General features: G+C 58.5%; 1 long non-coding RNA gene across 1 annotated transcript; it reads left to right on the top strand.

Annotated features, from left to right (window-relative positions):
- Positions 1-13: 13 nt before the first annotated feature.
- LOC103908318 lies at positions 14-1,028 on the top strand. The gene is made up of 2 exons (XR_658150.2): positions 14-336; positions 583-1,028. It is a non-coding gene; the product is annotated as an uncharacterized LOC103908318 (long non-coding RNA).
- Positions 1,029-5,604: the final 4,576 nt, after the last annotated feature.

Below are 5,604 nucleotides of genomic sequence, written 5' to 3'. Positions count from 1 at the left end.
GGCTCAAGAAAGCCAGCCCCCAGCCAGCCCGCCCGGCGCCCGCTCTTGTTTGGTGTTGACAGGGAGCGTTTCGTCAGGTTTTGGGCGGCCTGGAGAAGGGTGCCGAGCCCCGGCAGCCGTGACCGTGCCACACCGTCCGAGGGAGGGACCGGCAAGAGCCAGCGCGGTCCAGCTGCCGAGGTGCCAGACCCGAGATCCCGGAACGGGGGTCGAATCGCCACGTCCGCCTTAGCCCGCTCGGCCTGGCCGCGCTTCGCTTCCCCGTCTCCCCGCTCAGAGTGAAAGCCATGGCCTGGAGGGCGCGCGTCCGACGCCGGGACGGGCCAAGCCCGAGGTGTGAGTACAGGTGCCTGGAAAGGTGCCTCCGTGTCGGGCCTCCGGCGCAAACAGGGACAAAGCTGCTCCTGCGAATCCGGAGAGCCCTGGCAAAGCGTTCGGTTTGCTGCCCTGATCTCCTGTTTCCAGCCGCCCCTGCCGCGGAAATTGCACCGCTGGCTTTTTCTGCTCTCCGTTCTCGCTGCCCGTGCCCGGGCAGGCAGGGAACTTGCGAAAAGGGAAAAGGGAAAAGGGCTGTCCCCTCAGCCTGCCACCCAGGAGCTCTTCAGAGGGAGAAACTGCAGACTGGCAGGGAGCAAGGCGAGGTTCTCCCTGCCTTGCCCCGTGGATGATGTCCCTGTGCGGGAAGCTTGCGGTGGGGAAGAGCATCTCCTGGCTCCCGTCGGGAGGTTTCCCCTCCCAGGTGAGAAGTGGCCGCGACTGCCCCCGGGGAGCTGGAAGGTGCTGCTTGGTGGATGCTCTGTTTTGAAGTCTTTAAAATTTCTGTGATCGATTCCCTTAGAGAAATTGCAGAATACTGCTGCTCGCGGGCTCGTGCGCGGTGCCGGCTGGCCGTATCGCTGCTGCGGTGTATCGCAGCGGTAATCCTGGTGAGCAGCGGGACCCGTCTCTGAGCTGCCCAGTGCAGAACGCATCATCTCTGCCCGAGATTAAAAGTGGCTCAGTGAAGAGCAGTGTTTAGGATGAATTTGAAATTGGGTTTCTAGGCATTTCTTGGACACAGCTCAAGAGTGCGTGCGACATTTCTGGTAATCTGGCGGCACTTCGTTTTGTGCCTGAGCAAAGTGGGGATTGTTCTTGTGGATGCAGATTAAAGTAGCACAGGATGAGATTATCCCCCAGATCAGGGATGGAAATAGGATGCAGTTCCTCAGCAACTGAGATATCTGAAAATGGAAAGCTCCACATCTGCTGCGGGCCGCGAGCAGGGACCGGCACCCACCCCCGCCTCCCGGTAGCCCAGCAAGGGCGAGAAGGGAGTACCAGGAGCCCAGCCTAACATTAGAAGTCCAGACTAACCTGGAAGACTTTAACGCCCTCTAATTACAGAGGGCTGAAGACAGCGGGGAGCGCCGGGTGACTCCCAAAGGTCTGCAGCAGCTCGCCAGCTCAGCGCTTCAGCGTCGGTGGTAGGGAATAAACCTGAAGCGCCAGTATAATAGGAAGGAGAAGCCCCGGGGAAAAAAAATACTTGAAAGACGTCAGGGTGGTGATGGAGCGTGGGCTGGGCCCGAGCCGGATTGCAGCCTAGCAGAAAAAGCCAGACCCAGTCACGCCGGGTTCCCCGGTGAGACCCAGCTGGAAGCAGAGAGGGGGGGAGGAACATCGCAAGTGCCATGCGGGGCAGCTGGCAACGCTCACGGCTGCTGGAAAAAAATCTACGCGGCTGGGAGATAAAAAGTGCAGCTTGGGACTCCGAGGTGCAGAGGCCTTATCTGTAAACGGAGATTAGAGCAAGGTAATCTCTACGTTTACTGTGCGAGGCGCGGGTGGCCAGGAGGAGAAGCTAGTGGAAGGAATGAGGGCGTTGGAAGGGGGGCTGAACCAGATCGACCTGCGGAGTGCGGGAAGAAGTACGTGTGCGAGCTGAAATGGGACAATCCGGACTCTTGGGAAATCAGGCTAACGAGTTGCCCTTCTCTAATTGCTGCTTCGGAGGAGTTGAGAGGTGGCCTGCAAAAACGTCCGGCCCTCTCCTCCCCTCCCTGCCCCAGCGCTGCCTGGGCACGGGTCAGTCCTGGGCTTCTGGTCGAGGACTTCAAACCAATTTGCTCGTGCTCCGGTGTGCCTCTTCTGTGGGAAGCGTTTCTGCACTGGTCGAGGGGGGGAAAAGCAGCGGGTTTCTTTTTATGAATGCTCTACAAGTTGAAATTTGAGTGGTGTTAAACCCAAAGTGCAGCTGGGATGAGGGTGCAGCAGCGCAGGCTTTGGGGGTGCAGCACGAACCTCTCGCCTTCCCTCGTGCTGCCGGCCCTTGCAAACCTAGCCGTGCTCCGAAGCGCTTGCAGGACGGCTGGGAAGGAGAGGGGCCGTGAAAGTGCGCAGCGAAAGAAGGGCTCGGGTTTATTTTCCGAAGTCGGGGTTGCGCTGGGTGGGTTTTCCTGCTGAACGACCAGCCCGTCTGCAAACACAATGATTCCCATAGCTATTTATAGAGCTGGGAGCCCTGGCCGGCCGGCCTCCTCCATCACGTAACCCGGCGCTCCCCGCCGAAGCGGCCTCCGCCAAGGTTTTGGCTCTGGCCGCGCCAGCCTGGGGAGGGTAAGGAGGACCATATGTCCCTCAACTTCAGCCAAGCGCGCAGCTGTGCTCGATTCTCCCGTCTGGTGCTGACTTGTTAACTCTTTGGGGGCGAAGGGGAGGAACGTGGCTCACGCCACGCTTGGCGTAAGAAAGGGGCAGAAACCGGCCAGAAGTGGGACTCGCGAAGGGCGCCTTGCCTCCCAGGAGTTCCTCAGTCCTGCTGTGACTAACCCTGTTTGTTCCGCCGTGGGTTACCCTCCCGAATTAGGTAAGGAAATGGTCTAATGGTCCGCCTGGAAAGAGCGGATAACCGTATGTGTGATTCCGGGGTGTCGAAGTGCGTTATCCAGATTATTAATAACTCGCCATGCCTTATGCTGCTCCGTCGCAGGAGCCTGAAGCGTTCCTGCATGTACACTCTCCTCCCAGGACGGTTCGTTCCAACCGCAGTGCCATCTCGCCGTCTGCTGCCCCTTGTCCTTACCCCTCTCCGCCCGCCGGACGGTGCCACAGCCCCCCGACCCGCTCGAGGTGGACATGCAGCACCGCCTGCCTGCCGTTCCCTCCGCACGTGGCTCACCGCTGGAAAAACGCTTGCCTGCGAGATCAGCTTGCTTCCCTGCCGCGCCGACCGCATCGCCCTGCGTTATCTCCGTCTCTGCATCAGGCTCTCGCCTCCTGCGCTCCTCTTGCAGCGCGGCGGGTACCTGCGCCTCTGGGCTTGCTGTCCTCTCGCACTCGCTCCTCTGTCCCAGCCTTGTCTCCCTCGGGGTCGGCTGCCCCCTTTTATGCCCCGCTTGGGTGCTGCCTGCTGCCTGAGGAGTCCTTCCCCACCTCCTGCCGACTCAGTTCACAAAGTCTCTGCCCTCCCTGCATCAGATGTCTCAGCGCGGTGACAAGGGGACCTTGCTCTTGCTCCGCTTTGTAATTCCAAGGAGCGGGAGCCCGGTGGGATGAGGCAGCCGGCTGGGCCTCGCGGCGTCTGCTCTGAAGCCGGGGCAGCGTGTCTCACGTAGCACAACCCAACTGCCTCGGTGGACTTTGCACCAGCGCGGTGCCTGCAGGATCAGACCGCAGCTGCAGGGAGGTGGGCAGAGGGCGGGTAGCTGCAGTACTTGTCCGCTGCTGCCAAAGGGGTCGGGTGAGGGGCCGGGGGCAGAGGGAGCAGACCTGCCCCCGGCAGCCCTGAGCCGCCGTCGCATCCGCTGGCTCCTGCATCCTGCCTCCTGCTTCTCCCCCTCGGCTTTGAAGGGCAGGGAACGCTGACGGCCCTGCAGCGAGCTCTGCAGCAGGGCCAGATGATGCCCAGCCTTGTGCCTGGACCGCGGCGCTGTCTCTGCGCAGCAGCGGAGGGGCTAAGAGACACGTCCGCACAGAAACGTGGGTGTTTCCTCCAAAAAAGTCCATCCTCTTTAGACGCCGTCGGCGTTGGGACGGTGGTGGCGTGTTGGCATCTTCCTGTGGGAGCCGCGCTGATTAGTTTGCCCTCGGAAGTCTCGGTCACTTGTGCTAATTTGCCTCGGTGACTATTTCCAGGCTAACGGAGCCGGGACCGCCTGGTAGCCCCAGCTGGGGTCAGGTCCCGTGAAATCCGTAGCCTTTAAGCATCACCCAAATACCAAACGGGGGCCGAATTACTGTTTCCCAGCTCATGTTGTCCAGTACCTTTTCCAAGGGAGACCTACCTTGCCAGGCTGCTCTTCCAGCCCCGGGCGAGTATGGGAGCATTAAGAATGACGAAGATGTTTGTAAAGGCTGGCAGGGACCTCTCAGGCTGCCTCCCTGCCTTGCAGGCAGCCGCACGGCGTAGCTCCTCGGGATTTGCCGTCCTCCGGATCAGGGCGTGCAGCTCTCGGGAGGTGGTTTGTGTGCTCTGGATGTGTTTTCTGAGCTCTCAGTCCCCAGGTTGAAGAGGTGCTGGCAAAGCTCCCTGGTCTATGAATCAGGGCAGGAAAACAGAGCAGCAGTGGCAAGGAAGTCTGAATCTGTAGGAAAGGGGCTAAGTTGAGCAGCAACCTAATGCTCATGAATTTCATCTCTCAACGTTTGTAAGTGCATGAGAAACCCACAACCATGCCTTGTCACTAAACAAGCTCATTTGCAGCATTAGGAAAGAGTGAGAAATATTCCTCTGACTTAAACCTTGGTCTGTTCCATGAAGAGACTACAAGACCTCATCAGGGCATAGGAAACAAGTCAAGCTTAAAACACATCAGGCAGGGAAGCAGAGGGGGGTGTTAAAGGGTTCCCATTTTTGCTTGCAGCTCACTATAAGCGAGAAGAACCACAGGACAGAAACCGCCTTTCCGAGCCTCCCCTGAAAAGCATCAGTATTTACTTTTTTTTTTTTTTTTTTTTTTTGGATCTACTTAATTTTCCAGGGGAAGGGAGACACAAATCCAAGCAGCCTTCATTATAAGAAAGCAGATTTTTTTTAATTTATTTTAGTTTTAATGGAGAGCCGTGGCTCAGAGCAGCGAGCTTGCTGCAGCGTCTCAGCAATATATCAAAATCACCCTGGCGCTGTGCGTACTTGGTAGAGCGTCAACAGGCTGACAGTTACAGCGCTGCTCCAGTGACTCAGATAAATAGCACGCAGACCAAAACATACATTGAGCCTGGCTCGGCCAGACTGGAAAATGCACCCTTGGAAGGCGTTTTTCCAGGCGGGGACGGCTCTGCACGGCCGGGGCTGCTGCGAGGGGCTGCTGGCATGCTCCGAGCGCCGGCTGATGGGGAAGACCGTGACCTTGGGTCCTTGAGACCCAGCTGTGAAAAATGGGAGATGAAAAAAAAAAAACCACTTTGGCTGGGTTTTTGGGTTTGGGTTTTTTTTTTTTTTCCCTTTTGTGTTTGGGCTGCCGAAGCGGTGCATCACATAGGTCGCTGCTGTGCCGTCGCTGTCTGTGTGTGTACCTCTGCCCCTGGGTACCCGCTGCCCTTCGCCCGGTACCGGCCAGCACCGACGGGAGATTTGGGTGCCTGTCTTCCTCTTCGGTGAGTTTTTTTTCGCCCGGGGCATTC

This window comes from Aptenodytes forsteri, unplaced genomic scaffold, assembly GCF_000699145.1.
Source record: "Aptenodytes forsteri isolate BGI_AS27 unplaced genomic scaffold, ASM69914v1 Scaffold236, whole genome shotgun sequence".
Lineage (NCBI taxonomy): Eukaryota > Metazoa > Chordata > Aves > Sphenisciformes > Spheniscidae > Aptenodytes > Aptenodytes forsteri.
The sequence above is the reverse complement of the archived record's forward strand: the minus strand, read 5'-3'. Positions and strand labels throughout refer to the sequence as shown.